We start from the raw sequence: 17,474 nt of genomic DNA, 5'->3' as shown, positions 1-17,474 counted from the left end.
TCAGTTGAGAATCTTCCAGAATGAAAGATGGGAGTCCTCAAATCAAAACTGCAGCTTGAGTACCCATCATGATAAATAAAGATAAATCTACACCTCAGCACACCCTAGTGAAACTGCAGAACATCAAGGGCAAGGAGAAAGTCTCAAAGGCTACCAGAGAAAGGCAAATGACCCACAAATGCCTGACAATTAGATGGACAGAAATTTCCCATGTAAGTCAGAAGATAATGCAGTGTTACCTTCAAAACACCAGAGGGAAATAATTGCCCATCTAGAATTTTATACCCAGTTAAAATAACAGGCAAGAGTAAAGCCATAATTAAAACATTTTTGAACACACAAATAGGAACTTTACCACCATGTAGCCTTACTGAAACAATTATTAATGGATGCACGTCAGCAAGATATACAAAACCAGGCCTACATCAAGGAATACAGGACACAACAATGAGCACAGAAATTGACCAAATACGTGGTTAAATTAATTTATGTCCATAAGAATAACTGATTTTTCATGTTTAAAAAGTTAAAACCAAACACCAGGCAGCAGTTACAAAATAAAGGAGAGAGGTCATTTGACAATCAAAGTGTGTTAAGATCCTTATCATGATAGGGAAATTGATATAAATACTGAAAAACTTTAAACTATAGATGGTTAAAGCACATGACTCAAAATTAAGGATAATCACTAAAAGAATGGAAATACAGTCTGCAGCTTGAAAACCAACAAAGGGAGAAAATAAGAACACAGCAAAGTTTACTTATTCAACAGGAAACAAATAATAAAGAGAACTGAAGAAAAAAATGGGTAAGGAGAAAACACAGGAGATAATAAAATTAAGTCCAAGTACTTCAGAAATCATAAATAAACTCACTTATTTAAAAACAGAATATCAGATTGGTGCAAAAAAGAAAAAAATTCCATCCATATGCAGATTCAAATGACACACCCAAAGTAAAGATACAAAGCCAGGTGGGAAAGATACCTGCAAGAATTGGGGTCACGGGGATTCCTAGTGCAGCCGTGTGAGACAGAAAGGAATTCAAGCCAAAAGCATCAATACAACACAGTAGCTCACCGTGTGATTTTATGATACAGATCCTTGATAAACTTATAAACTTGTTGCAACATAACTCAAAACATATCACAAAAACGGACAGTATTAGAGGGATAAATTTTATTTTTACACATCCTCTCAGAAAATAGCACAAGCAGGGGCGCCTGGGTGGCTCAGTTGGTTAAGCGACTGCCTTCGGCTCAGGTCATGATCCCAGGGTCCTGGGATCGAGTCCCACATCGGGCTCCCGGCTCAGCGGGGAGCCTGCTTCTCCCTCTGACCCTCTCCTCTCTCATGCTGTTTCTCTCTCGCTCGCTCTCTAATAAATAAATAAATAAAATCTTTAAGAAAAAAAAAAAAAGAAAAGAAAATAGCACAAGCAGACCAAAAACTAATAATAATAATAATGATCTGATGAAGAACACTAATAAATTTCATTCAGTAAATAGGGAAACAGAGAATAAATAATCTAATAGATCTAGTCTCGTTAATGTTTTATGTAGATAACTGTATTTGTTATTTTGGTTATTTGTGTCTTCCTAGCATGTGGAAGGTTTCACATCCTAAACTTCTGAAATTAGACACAGCCATCTGACTTTTTCTGGCCAGTGAAATGGGAGCTGAAGTGCTGAACACTGAGAGACTTCATGGCAGGCGCCTGATTTTCTAGCTCTCTTTGCTCTACCTGTCTAAGTACACATTGATAGAAACATGCCATAAGATCCAAATAACATTAAATGATACATCAGTATATGAAGGACAGCTGCTCCCAAAGTAGCTTGGATCGGCAATAGACTTTGCTTATGTGAAAAACAGACTTACAGCCTTAAGATCTCAGATTCGGGGGTAGTTTGTTACTGTGGCATAATCTAGACTATTTGATCTGATACAATATTGTCTGCAAATAAGAACAACTTAGTTTCTTTTCTGGTCTTATTGCACTGGCTAAACCTCAAAAGTACAATGTTTAGTAAAAGCAGTGATAGTGATATCCTTGTCTTGCTCTTGACTTTAATAGGAATTCTTTTAAGTTTCACATTAATATGTTTATGTTAGCAAATTAAGAAAGGTCCCTTCTTTGTCATGAAATTAGTGCTGAATTTTATTGATTCTCTTATTTTGGGTTGCATTGTTTGAGGTAATCGTGTATTTTCCCCTCCTTTAATTTACTGATATCATATTTTAATAAAAACCTGATGTATTATTTAGGAACTTTCCATTTATATTTAGAAGAGATACTGTTAATAATTTTCTTTTCTTTTACTATCCCTATCTGAAGTTGAGAATTTTTCGGTTTTCTGTAATAGTTTGCACAACAGAAGCGTTGTTTTTTGTTGTTGTTCCCTTAATATTTAGTGAAGTTCACCTCTAAATCTCTTGGGGGTTATTGTCTTTTAGGATGGGACAGGTAGAATTCTGATTACAAAATCCTGTGTCTTTCAAAGAAAAAATTCAGTGTCCTTCACTGTTATTTTTTATTCAGGTTTTAGTTCTTCTTCAGTGAACTTTGTTACTTGTGATTTTTTTACAAAATGATTTCATCTAAGTTTTGAAATGTATTGGCATAAAGTTGTTTTTAATATCCTATTATGATTTAAAATTGTCGTTTCTCGGGGAGCCTGCCTGGCTCAGTCAGCTGAGCGCTGACTCTTGATTTTGGCTCAGGTCATGATCTCAGGGTCCTGGGATGGAGCCCTGCCTTGGGCTCTGCACTCAGCAGGGAGTCTACTTGAGATTCTCTCTCCCTCTCCCTTTGCCCCTCCCTCCCTCACTCACGCATGTTTTCTCTCTCTAAAAAATAAAAAATAAAAATAAAGAAATAAAATTGTTTCTCCGTGACTGTGGACCTTATTTATTTTTAATATGGTTTATTTACGCTCTTTTCTCTTTTTGGTTAAATCTTGCTGGGCTTTATGTCGTTGAGTCTGCCAACACTGCTATCCGTTTTATTCTCTATTTCATTCATTGCTACTTGTATCCTCATTTTTCCTTTCTCTTGCTTTTTAAATGTTAACTTTGTCTTTTGTCTAGCTTTTAGAATGAAATGCTTAAGGGCGCCTGGGTGGCTCAGTTGGTTAAGCGACTGCCTTCGGCTCAGGTCATGATCCTGGAGTCCCGGGATCGAGTCCCGCATCGGGCTCCCTGCTCGGCAGGGAATCTGCTTCTCCCTCTCCCACTCCCCATTTGTGTTCCCTCTCTCACTGTGTCTTTCTCTGTCAAATAAATAAATAAAATCTTAAAAAAAAAAAAAGAATGAAATGCGTAATATATTTTAAATCCTAACTCATCTGTATGTTTGAAATACTTCATAATTTGGAAAAAAAACAAAATGTAATGCTTCCAAGCTACATTATGAATTCGGAGGCGATCTGAAACCCAAGTGTACCCTGTAAGCAACTTTTTATACAATTACAGGATGCACAAAGAGAGACTAAACCCCCCAATCATAATTAGCCATGATTCCAGCTCCTCCTCCTCCTTCGTATCCTCAGGCAAGAGAAAAGCAGATAAAACATGATATCCAGAACACAAATTAAAGCTCCAAGCAGAAAACAAATAATTCTCACATAAGGAGAGAAGCAGTCAAGGATAATTCCTTCAAATTACATGAAAGTATAGCTGAAACTGCCCTCCTTAAATATACTTGACAGAGGGAGAAACAGCAAAGAAGTATAACACCACAGAAAAGAAGGGACAGCAAAGGGAAGGAAATGTGCAAAAGACAAATGAAGAAGCCACAGCAAAGGGAAGGAAATGTGCAAAAGACAAATGAAGAAGCCAATCTGGAAGAAAATATACTCCCAGCAGTGGATTACAAATTCTCAAACAAGTCCCGGTGATACTCAGTGAACACAAGGGAAACATCCCTGGATGGGTTAATATTTCTCCATCCCTGACTCCATCTCTAGATGGAACATGTTCAGCCTTGAGGTTGATTTGGAATATTTCATTAGAAACTGGAATGACTGGTAAGCGCTGTGAATTGTGCAAGACTGTTGAATCTCAGATCTGTACCTCTGAAACAAATAATGCAATATATGTTAAGAAAAAAAAAAAGAAGAAGAAGAAGAAGGTAGCGGGAGGGGAAGAATGAAGCGGGGGAAATCGGAGGGGTAGACGAACCATGAGAGACGATGGACTCTGAAAAACAAACAGGGTTTTAGAGGGGAGGGGGGTGGGAAGATGGGTTAGCCTGGTGGCGGGTATTGAGGAGGGCACATTCTGCATGGAGCACTGGGTGTTGTGCACAAACAATGAATCATGGAACACTTCATCTGAAACTAATGTTGTAATGTATGGGGATTAACATAAGAATAAAAAAAAAGAAAAAGAAAAAAAAAAGAACAAAAACAAACAAAAAAAAGAAACTGGAATGATTAGTACTACAAACAATGATTTTAAAAGCTGTCGGCGTAATACCATGCACTTTAAGCTTTAAAAATGTTGACCACAGTCTAAGCTACCAAAAAGGGAAGAAAAAAAAAAAGCCTTTACAATAAATGATCTGCTGCTGTAAGACATTAAGAACATGATATCAGGAAACAAACTGAGGGTTGCTGGGTGATGGACATTGGGGAGGGTATGTGCTATGGTGAGCGCTGTGAATTGTGTAAGACTGTTGAGTCACAGACGTGTACCTCTGAAACAAATAATACATTATACGTTAAAAAAAAAAAAAAGAAGAAGGTAGCAGGAAGGGAGGAAAGAAGGGGAGAAAATCGGAGGGGGAGACAAACCATGAGAGACTATGGACTCGGAGAAACAAACTGAGGGTTCTAGAGGGGAGGGGGATGAGGGGATGGGTTAGCCTGGTGATGGGTATTAAAGAGGGCATATATTGAATGGAGCACTGGGTGTTTTACGCAAACAATGAATCATGGAACACTACATCAAAAACTAATGATGTAATGTATGGTGATTAACATAACATAAAAAAAAAAAAACATGAAATCAGCAAAACAAGAACAAAAGCATGAGATGACAACGTGAAAGAAAGAGATTAAAAGGGGAACCTGCAAAACTCAGGAAACATATGGAGGGCCAAAGCACCGCAGCAAAACAAACAAATAAGGGACAAATAAGAAAGAGAGCTGACAGTTGTAAACCTAAATAGGAAAGCCCAGGAATGGCTTCAGATGATTACAGAGTCAGAGGTTCAATAAAAGAGTCGGAGACCAAGATTTAGACAACAAATTAAATACTGTGCCCCTGACATTGGTCATTTTATCCCAGCAATTCTGTTGCACAAAACAGCTTGGGCACATTTTTTCTGGCAATTACCTTTAAAACCAAGGCTTATTTTTTTTAATTCAATAAAAGAAAACTAATCTTGTTGCTTTATCTTCATACCGCATTCTTGACCCGAAATAATCTTATTCAGCATGGTAAAGTGCTTGGCACAAAATGAGCAAATAATTAGTAATAATAATAATGGCTACTTGTGTGGCTCTTATTTACACACTAGCACTGTTCTAAAGCTTTATTTATAGATTCATTTAATCCTCCTACCCCCACCCCCCAGGTATGAAATAAGCACTATTATCTCGGATGTCAATGGGAGGAAACTGAGGCACAGAGAAATTAAGGAACATGCCCAAGGTCACACAAGGGCCTGGCAGAGCTGGGACTGTGAACCCAGGCATCAGGGTCCAGAGCCCAAGCCCTTCATCTCAACAGGAGTATTTACTGAATGAGTAAATGGATGATCAGCTACTTTATTTACTCAACTTGGTCCCCAACGACTTCCGGTAAAAATTCTGGTTGATTTGTCTTTGAATGAGTCTCATTACCTGACACCCAAATCTCGTAATTCTGGGTTTCAACTGCAGGCCATGTTGGTTGACAAGATCTCTCTAAGTCCTCTTGGCCACGCATTCACCTCTTCAAACACAGGCTCAAACACCTCTCGCTGCCTTGCAGGCAAAGAAAAGTCATCAAAACCCATAGGAGACTAGCCACAAAGCTTGAAGGAACTCCATCCTCAGGCCAGGGGCAAAGGAGAAGAGCCTGGAATTAGGAGGCCTGACAGGAGCCCTCACCCATTCGAGGGGCTTTCCTGGGGACAGAGAGGAAGCAGAAGCATGCCATTGGGAGCAGAGGGAGGAAGATCGGGAGAATACCACAGGAGGTCACAAGCCTGGGGTCTTCCAAGGACACCAATGGGGGAGAGGAGCAGAAACAAGCCTGGGGTCTTCCAAGGACACCAATGGGGGAGAGGAGGCTCCTGGGAGCTCCTGACTGTTGACAGTTATGTTCAGGTGGATAGGGATGTGGTAGTTCAAGGTCTGCCAGGTTCATTCGAGTCAGCATCCCGGTCATCTGGGGGGAGAAGCTGACAAGGACCAAGCAGCGTTTCATAGCCACTGGAACCAAGATTCAGGATCAGGATCTAGTCCTGGCAGAAAACCAGGTAGAAATTTGATCCGAAGCCCGGTCAAATGGACAAGCATCCTGGGGAGGCAAAGGGTTTCCCTGGGACACCTTGGCTCAGAGCCAAGGCCAACGCCGTGCTCAGGAAGGCAGCGGCCGAGCCCCTGAAACCCCTCCAGGATTGGTCGGAACTGGCCTGAGTCTGCAGCTGCTACACCAGCCTGGCAGGCCTGAGGAAGGACGGCTGCCCACGGTGTCCTCTGATGAAACAACGAAGATCAGCACCAGTTTGAGGAATCTTGGTCAGGTCTGCAGACTCTCATAAAATCAGACATCAATGGTGGTCCTTGTCTCTTCAAAGTACCCACTTAGAAATCCTACAAGAGAAATGGTGCCCATGTTCTGGAACCACCTTTGAGAAGATAACACTGTCCCTGTCACTGTTTTGAGATGAGTGACGTATCTTTATGCTCTGAATTGCATGTGCAGGAGCTTAATGCCAATGGACCACAAAAGTTTACTTATTTTTTAATTTACCTAACAAAGGAACTCTAAAAGATGAATGGACTTGAAAAAGGAAAAATGAAAGAAAACAGGTCTTGATATATATGCAGCCATTCCGTAGAAGAAAAGATAGATACCTATTTTTTTTTTGATAGATACCTATTTTTTTTAATCCATGCAGCACATTACATCCCTAGAACTTATTTATTTTATAACTGGAAGTTTGTACTTTTTGATGCCCTGTACCCCTTTTCCCAACCTGCCCTCACCCTGACTCTGGCAACCACCAATACATTCTCTCCCTCTATGAGTTCAGTTTGAGGGTGGTTTTTTTTTTTAAGATTCCACATGTAAGTGAGAGCATGTGTCTTTCTCCGTCTGATTTATTCCACTAAAAGGAAAATATTAACTGCTCTCTTTGAAACAATTTGCATATTACATGCACGTGTTAAAGAAGAAACACCATAAAAGATGTGCACATACAAGACTATATAACTTAACTAAAATACTTTATTACGTGTGAGGATGGGCAGAATCAGTACACATTTACCCACAAATGTGACTCTAGGAATTTCCATCTATCAAATACTCTACAGCCATCCCCACCCCCAGCACTCCAGGGAACATGACACCTCCCCGGATGCCTATCTTCTTTAATTCGCCTCCTGCATCTCATGAAGTAAGGGCAGAAACAGCAAATGAGGGAGATGCAGATGCGGAGGTGGCAGGTGATGTTAATATTTACAACCGGCAAATACGTAACAGGGACTTTTGTAAGTTTGTCACACTAACATAAAGGAAAGGTGAAAAATAACTTCACAACATCCAATTACTGCAGACTCAGAAAGGGGTTTCTATTGGAAGATGTATTAATCCCCAGTCAGACACCTAAACAGAAAAAAAAAAAAAAAAAAGGCGAAACAAATAGGATAAAAAAAGTCAGGTGCAATATTTACCCTGCATGATACACACACACATGCACATGTATGCACATGACTGACACAGATATTATGAGAAACACTGATTATAAAATCTGAAGGCACCTCACTGTACTTAGGAATGACCTAAAGAGACATCCTTCTAGTCCTCCCCACAAAGCCAAAACTCCTACTGTGGCTCCATCATGAAGAGACACCCTTTGCAACCTGTCCCCTGTCAGCCCTCTGCAACCCCCACTGCAGGGAGCAGCCTGTGCCGACTGCTAGGAGTTGGGGTTTGTTTCTCAGATGGGGTTACTCATTTTAACTGTAAGGCGCTTCTATCCCAAGTTAAGTCTCCCATCCTACATTTGCACCTTGTCCGCCTCATAACACCACTTCCTCAAGTGCGTGGTTTGAGTAGAGATGATACTCTATAAATGAATATACTGTTATCAATAGCAAAGATAATAATAATGACCCAATTAAAAACTGGACAAAGGACCTGAATAGACATTTTTCCAAAAACATCCACATGGCCAAGAGGTACCCAAAAAGAGACTCAACATGACTGATCATCAGAGAAACGCAAGTCAAAACCACAATAACCTCACGCCTGTTAGGCTATTATCAAAAAGACAAGAGATAATAAGTGTTGCCTGGACCTGGTGCACTGTAGGTGGGAATGAACACAGCTAGGATGGAAAAGTAGGGAGAAAAATAAGGCTAGAACGTCAGATCCAGCAATCTCACTTCTTAGTATATAACCCAAAGGAAACAAAAACATGATCTCAGAGACATCTCTACGCCTATGGTCACTGCAGCAATTTCACAACATCCAAGATATAGAAACAACCTGTCTGTGAACAGAAAAATCCATAGGGAAAACAACTGAATGGTATTCAATCTTAAGAAAAAAGGAAATCCTGTCAATTGCAACAACGTGAATGAACTTGGAGGGCATCATGCTAAGTGGGGGGGGGGGGAAAGCCAGGCAAAGACAATACTGCACGGTATCACTTATATGCAAAATTAAAAAACAAACAAACAAACAAAACTGGAACTCATGAGAATAGAAAAGTGGCTGTCAGGAGCTAGGGCGCGGGGGAAACAGGGAGAGGTCCTGAGGATGTATGCGTAACACCACGAATATAATTGGTAGCTCTATGTTACGTAGTTTAAATGTGCTGAGAGTCGAACTTAAATGTTCTCACCAAAAAAAAAAAAAGGTAAATTTTTCAGAAAATAAATGCACTTTTAGACCAACTTTGATGAAATCTGGTCTGTAACCACCTTCTTCCCCTTAATTTCAAAAGAAACAGGACAAGCCCACAGTACCTGCGGTCCTCCTAAGCTCAGGGCAGTCAAAAGCGCCCCCGCGCCGGGAACCACGCGCCCTGGCCCCGCGCCCCCACCGACCCCGAGCCCTCAACTCCCAGCCCCCGCTGCCCCGCAGGGCCCGCGCCCCTGGCGCCTCCTGCGCCCGCTCCTCCCGCAGCTGCCCCGGGCCCTCACCCGGACCCCCGCGTCGCCCGCGCCCGGACCTCCCTGACCCCCGCGTGCCCCTGTGCCCGCACCTCCAGGACCCCCGTGTCCTCCCCGACCCCCGCGTGCTCCCGCAACCCCCCGCAACCCCCGCGCCCCCAGCGCCCCGCTCCTCCTGCACCCCCGCACTTCTCGTGGCCCCTGCGCCCGCGCCCCCGCGCCGGGTCCCCCGCGCCCCCGCGCCCCCCGCGCCCGCACCTCCCCGCCTCACCGTGCGCCCCGCACTCCCCGGTGGCCCGGCCGGGCTGCAGCCGCAGTGCGGCCGACAGAGCCAGGGGCGCGCGGCCGGTCTTCGCAGCCGCCGGGTCCAGGCCGAGCGCGGCTGTCCCCTCCGCACGGCATTTCGGAGGTGGGAGGAGCCGCGCGGCGATGCGCACGGGAAATCTGATAGGTGAGGCGGCGGGCGGGCGGGCGGGGACGCGGGGCGCTGCGGCGGGGTGGAGCCGGGGTGGGGGGCGCCCCGGATCCCGCCTCCGCCGGCGGCCCGGCGCGGGTCGCGGGGGAGTGGCGGGACCACCCGGGAGAGCGCCAGGCGCGGCGACAGGAGCGGTCTGCGGTGTTCCGCCTCCGTAGCCCCGAGGGGAAGAGCATCCTTCAAGGAGCACCAGACATTCCCCAGGGTGGAATTTGCTCCTACCCCCTTGGGCCGATCCTTTGAGTTTACCGTCCTCTGGGCCTCCAGGGGACGGTCCCAAAGTTAACTTCGAGAACACTCTACGGGGAAAGCAGTGCGGCCCTGTGCTTCTCAAACCCCAGATGCCTCCAGAAAGAATACCCTCCCCCCTTTCAGGAAAGAGAGGCTATTTTCCTTGCCGATGGTTTGATTAGCAGCCAGGAGTCAAGGTCAGCTAAAGGAATGGGGAGCTTGGGGGGCTGTTTAATCCTTAGGGATGGTTTGATTAGCAGCCAGGAGTCAAGGTCAGCTAAAGGAATGGGGAGCCTGGGGGGCTGTTTAATCCTTAGGACCTCCAACTGACGTAGGTTCTATTCCCATTCCCATTTCACGGATGAGGCAGCTGAGGGCCCAGAGAAGGTAAGGGCTTGAGAAAGGTGAGCGGATGAGTAGAGAGATCGATGTGGTGGTGCCATGGGGAGCCCTGCTTTCCGTGGCAGGAAAAATATAGATGTATTTATGTACAAAAATATACATGTATTTTTTTTAAGAGGTGGGGTCGTATCATTGATCATCTAATTCAGTGGTTGTCAGCCCCAGCCGCACAGTGACCTCACGTGAAATTCCCAGGGCCCCAGGGCCCTGCCCAGACCAAAGTAATCCGATTTCTTTTCCTTAATCTCAGATCTGCAGGAGTTTCAGGGCGATGCCAGGCCTCATCACCACCACCACCACCCTGCCCTGTTGGCCTGATCCTTCGTGCACACACAAAGATGAAGTAAGCTGATGTTGGGGAGAGGGGGGAAGGAGACCCCAAAATATTTAGTGAGATGGAGTGCCAAAGCCTAAAAGGTGCAGCATCCTTTCAGAGTTTCTGAGAAAAGAAGAGGCCCCCCAAGAGGGAGCCAGGAGCCAACTGAGCTGTGGGTTGGAGGGAGGGCCCCCTGTAAAGAGGCTGATGAGTTAAGGACATAGTAGCACAACCAGGAGGCTGGCTGATTAAACTCCCCTGCGTTCTGCGCTGCTCCCAGCTTTTATGCAGCAGTTTCCTGGGATAACCAAATGGGCCTGGTGCACGCAAAGCTGAGCGCTATTAGCCAGCCCAACCTGGCAAGATGCGGCCTGGGGAGCCCTTGGGGCCTCGGGTACCAGCCCAGAGGATGAATGAGGCAAAGCCTGTGCTCACACACGCCCCTGCCCTTTCCCTGAGTCCCTTCCCCATCGCTTCCACCTTCCCTGCCCCCTCCAGTGTGATAGCTTTCAGTAAGAGCCACACCTCTGCGAGCCACAGACCCCAGCAGACTCATCAGGCTGGCTGCTGGCATCCTGAGGGATGGTGACACGGGGCAGGTGTTTTTCAATCAAGATGAAGGGAGCAAGGAAGATGCAGGATCCAGAAAAAGGGGCCAGGGGAGAATGGCGACAGCACTCCAGCTGAGACCAGAATGATGAAAAGAGCAGAACACCTTCCAGGCAGAGGGAGAGCCCTGAGACAGGAATTCACCTGCCCGTGGCTCAGTATTACCGTGTGGAAATGGGCTAATAGAACAGGGCAGACCAGGTAGGTCAGTGCACACGAATTGCATAGCCTTGGACACACCTGTCCGGAAAATAAAGCACCATCTCATGGGCCAGGGCTCATAGTTAAGGCTCCGACACTAGCCTTTGCTAAACTACGAGACCTTAGCAAAGACCTTGCGCTGTCCCTTTCACCACGGGGTGGGCCTCACCTGTGAGCCATGCAGACTGCTCCACAGGCGGAATGATTTTGCTGTTCCCCACCCCTACCCCACATGTTCTCCAGAGTGGGACACCTGTGACTGCCAGTCCAACGTCCAGACTCCCAGTTTGCTGTGATCCAAAACAGGGACTCACCCCCTCAGCATAGACATTTGGGGTCAGTCGATTCTTGGTTGTGGGGACTGTTCTGTGTGTTGTGGGATGTTTAGCAGGATCCCTGGCCTCTACCCAGTAGATGCTAGGAGCACACACACGCGTGTGCAGGGACGCATACACACAGAGTTGGCTTCAGATGTCCTGAAGGGAGCAAAATTGCCACCAGTTGAGAACGGCTGCTCTCATGGGAGGAATGGGACCCAGTGCTCCACAAAGAGCTCCAGAACACGTATTTCTTATGGATGCCGCGTGCAGAAAGGCCAATTGGCAGACCGGAACATTACCCTACATGATGGGGCCCCTGGCCAAAGTCTACTTCCTCCGGTCACTCCGGCCTTCCCATGGTCCTTAAACAAGCTGAGCTCATCCCTGGTGCAGGATCTGTGCGTCTCCTCTTCCCTCTGTCTGGAATGCTCCTCCCCAGATATTCATGGGACTCTCCCTGGCTTCCTTCAGCTCTCTGCTCCGATGCCAGGTCCCAGGCAGGCCTTCCCTGAGCATCCAGGCACACACCCTCCCACCCTCATCACTCCACATCCCGTTACCCTACCTGGTCCTGCTTCGCTGCCTGACATTGCAGTCTGTCTCCCCTCCCAGCATGGGACTTCAAGGCAGACCACTGCCTCCCCAGCAGAGGGCCGAGCACAGAGAGGATGCTTGAACAGTACTTGTTGAATAAGTAAGTGGGGGACGGACAGAAAAGCTTGCAGTGGCTCGAGAGAATGGGGAAGGCAGAGAGGTCTTACGCCCTTGGGTTGGGTCTCAGGAGTTGCGAGAGGCAGAGAATGAGAAAGATGCTTCCCCTCCTTGTGTAGGCCAGTGATGACAGGTGTGTGAGGGGCTGGGGGGGTGTTGGCCCACTTCTCACCCATCTCAGAGAGGTTAGAGCCGTTGTCAGTGGGAAATCCTGCATTTCTGACCTGGGTGGAACCAGCATCTCGGCTGAGACAGTTCCAAGGGCCCTCATACAAATTAACAGACCGATCAGAAGTTCTCTGAGGTCTGGCAAATGGTGTTCCCAGGGAAGCCACTGTACTAATTAGAAGTACGTTTTTCAGGTCCAAAGCAGCTTAATGAAACGTTAAACAAAGCTCTCACAGAGCAAGGGGAAGGGCTGTCAGAACTGAGATCCAGGGCTCGGGAGGAAGTGACTGCTGCTTGGGGTCTGGGGTCCTCGCTGGCTGTGTGGCTGCCCGGCAGGGGACACCCAACCCGCATAGCCCACAAAAGCCGGCCCCACCTGGGCCAGCCGCACCCACCACGAAGATGGGGCTGCAGAATGTCATCGTAATCCCCACCCCTCGGAGGGGGCCGCGGGGATACTGGCCCACATGGTTATAACGCGACAAGGCTGTGCCCGTCACACCTCCAGGTTGGGGCGCAGGTGGCCCCGCATTCACATCTTCCCAGCCAGTGAAGGGATCCATGTTCAGAGTGGGGCTAGAAAGGGCAGTCTACACCGGTAAAAAGTATCAGATTAAGGAGGAAGGCTGAGGTCGGATGACTTTGGCCACGTCTGAAAAAACAGAGCCCTCCAGCCATCAGGCAATAGCCGAAGTGTAGTGGGCAGGATACAAACTTGCTACAGGAAGCTTTCTGTTTCTTATTTATATATTTTAAGATATTTTATCTTATTTTAGGATTATTCCAGAATAATGCAATTTTTTGACACATGAAAAACCCAAGGATTCTTAGAGAACATCCACCGATTTTCAGCTGTCGGTGGCTATTGATACTCATTTCTCGGCACAATGCACCATTATTCCCCCGGGTCTAGGCTCCCCGATGTCTCCAGTGAGCGCTGGATCCTGTACACAGAACCAGATTCTGGAGTCTAACAACAGATATTCACCTTGTATCTTAAGGACAGAAGTTCCAAGCCAGGGAGGTGATGGGGACGTAGGGACACCAAGAGCCTGGCCACCGGTTGTACCAACCTTGCCTCGGTAAGTTGGCACCACCATTGGTGGCCGTGACGACAGAGCTGTGGTGAGGGTTACATAAGATGGAGCAGTCACAGGCTGGGCACAACCCTGCGGCACCCCGTGCTCCTGTTTTTAGAATACTTAATTCTGAGGCATTTTTTGTTTGTTCATTTGTTGGTTTTAATATCACGTTTTGTCGCCGGAGCGCGAAGCCACACCCCTACCTCAGCCTTGCCTTCCGAGCCCGGTCTTAAGAGCTACACATCACCCTTGGCAGAGAAGCTGTGTGTGTGGTGCTAACTGATTTTTTGACAGACTGAAAATCAGCTTCACGCTCAAAGTTTTTTCTACAATTGAGGAGATTTTCATGGACCCTGAGCTCACTCAGGAAACAGCTCCTGGACAAAGCCCTTCGAAGAGAGGGTTGAGTCCTCGGGACCATTTTTGCAAAATAGAACATTCATTTCAAACGTATACATTCTGGAGCATTGGCTTAAGACACTGATCATCTCTTGAGGAGGGCACAAAAAACACACACACACACAAAGTTATTCTCTTTCTCCTTCAAGGACAGCCAGGGTCCGAAGAAGACCAACTTTTCAGTAAGTGACCATGTTAGGAGTTGGATCTGGACAGGAATGTTAACAGAAGTTTAACGCGATGTGGTGGGAGTACAGAGGAAGAGCCAGTTGATTCTAACCAGGGGTTGGACTTGGTCTGCTGTGTTCCATCTTTTTTTTAGCATTAGAAGCTCCTTCAAATACAATGTGTGTAGGCCTCCAATGTCCAGAAGGGAGCTAGGTCAGAGCTGTTCTGTTGGGGGACGGAGGCAGCCTGCAGCCCCCTCAACACTCCCCCTTCCTTCCATTGCCCCAGGGATGCCTTGCTATGCCCAGGACTCTGCCCCACGATGCTTCCACATGTCCACATGGGAGGATGGGGGGATTCCTTCCAGTTCTCAGCACCATGGTTAATGGAACCACAGTAGCAAACAGAGGAAGCCAAGGGAGGCCAAGTACTGGGAGCTTCTGTTGATTTACTCCTGGGCCCTTCTGCTTCTCCTCAGGCTCCTACCTTTTAGGTAACTCCTTCCCTTTTGCCCACCTGTGGCTGTGCTGGGGTGGGGCAAGGAAACGGAACATGAATCTCAGCGTGCTTCTTGCCGGCCTTCTTCCATAGGGTGGAATCACACTTTCCCCAGATACTCCAGCTTCCAAAGCACTTTTTATGCAAGCAGTCTTGTTCAAGCTTCTCATAACCCCACCAGGCAAGACCAACGGGGACTGGCAGCATGGACTTCCAAGCCACCTACCAGCCCTGTCCCCTCCATGTCCCACATCCACGATGGGGATGTCAGGAAGGTGCTCGGAACTGTGTCTTGCATGCAGTGAGCCCTCCCAACATGCCAGCCATGAGGGTTGGGTAAATGACCCAGGAGCATATCTCTAAAAAGTGGTGGTGGGGGGAGGAGGAGACAAAGTTCCAGGACCCAGGCCTCGGATTCCCCCCTTAGACACCCTCCCCAGTCCTACTATACCAGGGTCCTTTGTGTGGTTGTTCGAGTGTCCACAGAAGCACATTTGATCTCCAAACTAAAGTAAGAAGTGCTAGCCATGCTTGGTGAATGAACGAATAATGTTGTGGTGGGGAGACTCTATTTTCCAGAATTTCTCATTATTGGTTTTACTGCGTAAAGCCTGGGAGAAAGAACTGATCATAGCCCACGTAGGGAAACTCACTTAGCCCCATCTTTTGTCGAAGGAGAATTACTGTTGGTTATTGTTAAAGCTCTATGCCAATCATTATTCTAAATGTTTTACACGCATTAACTCATTTATTTCTCACTACAGCATTGTGAGGCAGGTGCTATTAGATCCCCACTTTACAGATGAGAATACTGAACCACACAGAGGTCAAATAATTGGCCCACGTAATGCAATCTCTTACCAACTAGAAATAACCTAAAGTTATAATGTATGTCCATAAGTTCATTAGCTCACCCAGTTCCTCCCCCCTGATTTTTATCACAAATGTTATAGATTTAAAGTTGGAGGGAAGAATCAAAGAGGCAGTGCTTCTCACTCTGGTCTGAATGAATGGGGAGCTGGCAAAGGTTAGCACAGATATGTTTCAAAGGAGGAAACCCATTAATCCATCATTAGCCCCTGGGCAGGAAGTTGGTTGAGATACCTTTTAAAAAGAGATAAGGAACCTATTATCCTATTTTTGCCTGAGGCAAAACATCCAGGAATAGGGTAGAGAGCAATAAAAAAAATAAAAATAAGTGGAGACAAAGTAAAAAAGGAAAAGAGAACTCAATACAAAAGAGAGTAAGATCCTCTCTCAAGGCCCTGGACCAGCCCGGTCATCCATCACCCGTGGTAGTTGGTTCTTTTTTTTTTTTTTTTAATGTTATGTTAATCACCATACATTACATCATTAGTTTTTGATGAAGTGAAGTGTTCCATGATTCATTATTTGCGTATAACACCCAGTGCTCCATGCAGTACGTGTCCTCCTTAATACCCATCACCAGGCTAACCCGTCCTCCCACCCCTCTACCCTCTAGAACCCTCAGAAACATGACTTTTAAAGTTCTTATGGTTTATGCCAGAGCAACATACAAAAATCTGTCTCTGGACATTTAAAAAACAAAAAATAGGGTCCAGGGTCTCAGGTACTAACAACTAACTTTGGGAGACCCTGTCTATACAGTTCTTCTCCCCAGTGTTATTGAGATGTAACCATCACATAACACTGACTAGGTGTAAGGTGTACAACATAATGACCTGATATACCTATATATTATGAAACGCTTACCACAATACATTTAGTTAACATTCATCACCTCACATAATTACAGTTTTATTTGCTTATGATGAGAACTTTTAAGATCTAGTCTTTTAGCAACTTTCAATATACAAAACACGATTGGTAATTATGGTCATCATATGTACATTAATATGCAGTTTTTTTAGCCAGGACTTCTCAGAGCCTTTATTATGGATTGTGAATTTTCAAGAGGGACATAAGGAATGCAGCCTTTTCCAAACTTACCAAATACTGCAACCCATTTTCCAAAGAGCCTGTTGTAGGGTTAATGTTCCAACTTTGGTCCCCACTTTGGGTAATAACATTCTAAAGCAAAATAAATCTTCTGCTCATTTCTTGACTGGATTATTTGCTTTTTGGGTGTTGACTTTGATAAGTTCATTATAGATCTTGGATACCAGCCCTTTATCTGATACGTCATTTGCAAATATCTTCTTCATTCCGTAAGTTGCCTTTTAGTTTTGTTTACTGTTTCCTTTGCTGTGCAGAAGCTTTTTATCTTGAAGTCCCAATAGTTCATGTTTGCCCTTGCTTCCCTTGCCTTTGGAGATGTGTCTAGTAAGAAGTCGCTGTGGCCGAGGTCACAGAGGTTGTTGCCTCTGTTCTCCTCTAGGATTTTGACGGATTCCTGTCTCACATTTAGGTCTTTCATCCATTTGGAGTCTATTTTTGTGTGTGGTATAAGGAAATGGTCCACTTTCATTTTTCTGCATGTGGCTGTCCAATTTTCCCAACACCATTTGTTGAAGAGACTGTCTTTTGTCCATTGGATATTCTTTCCTGCTTTGTCGAAGTTGACCATAGAGTTGAGGGT

This window comes from Mirounga leonina, unplaced genomic scaffold (assembly GCF_011800145.1).
Source record: "Mirounga leonina isolate KUSES-001 unplaced genomic scaffold, KU_Mleo_1.0 Mir_205, whole genome shotgun sequence".
Classification (NCBI taxonomy): domain Eukaryota; kingdom Metazoa; phylum Chordata; class Mammalia; order Carnivora; family Phocidae; genus Mirounga; species Mirounga leonina.
This window is presented reverse-complemented; position numbering follows the sequence as displayed.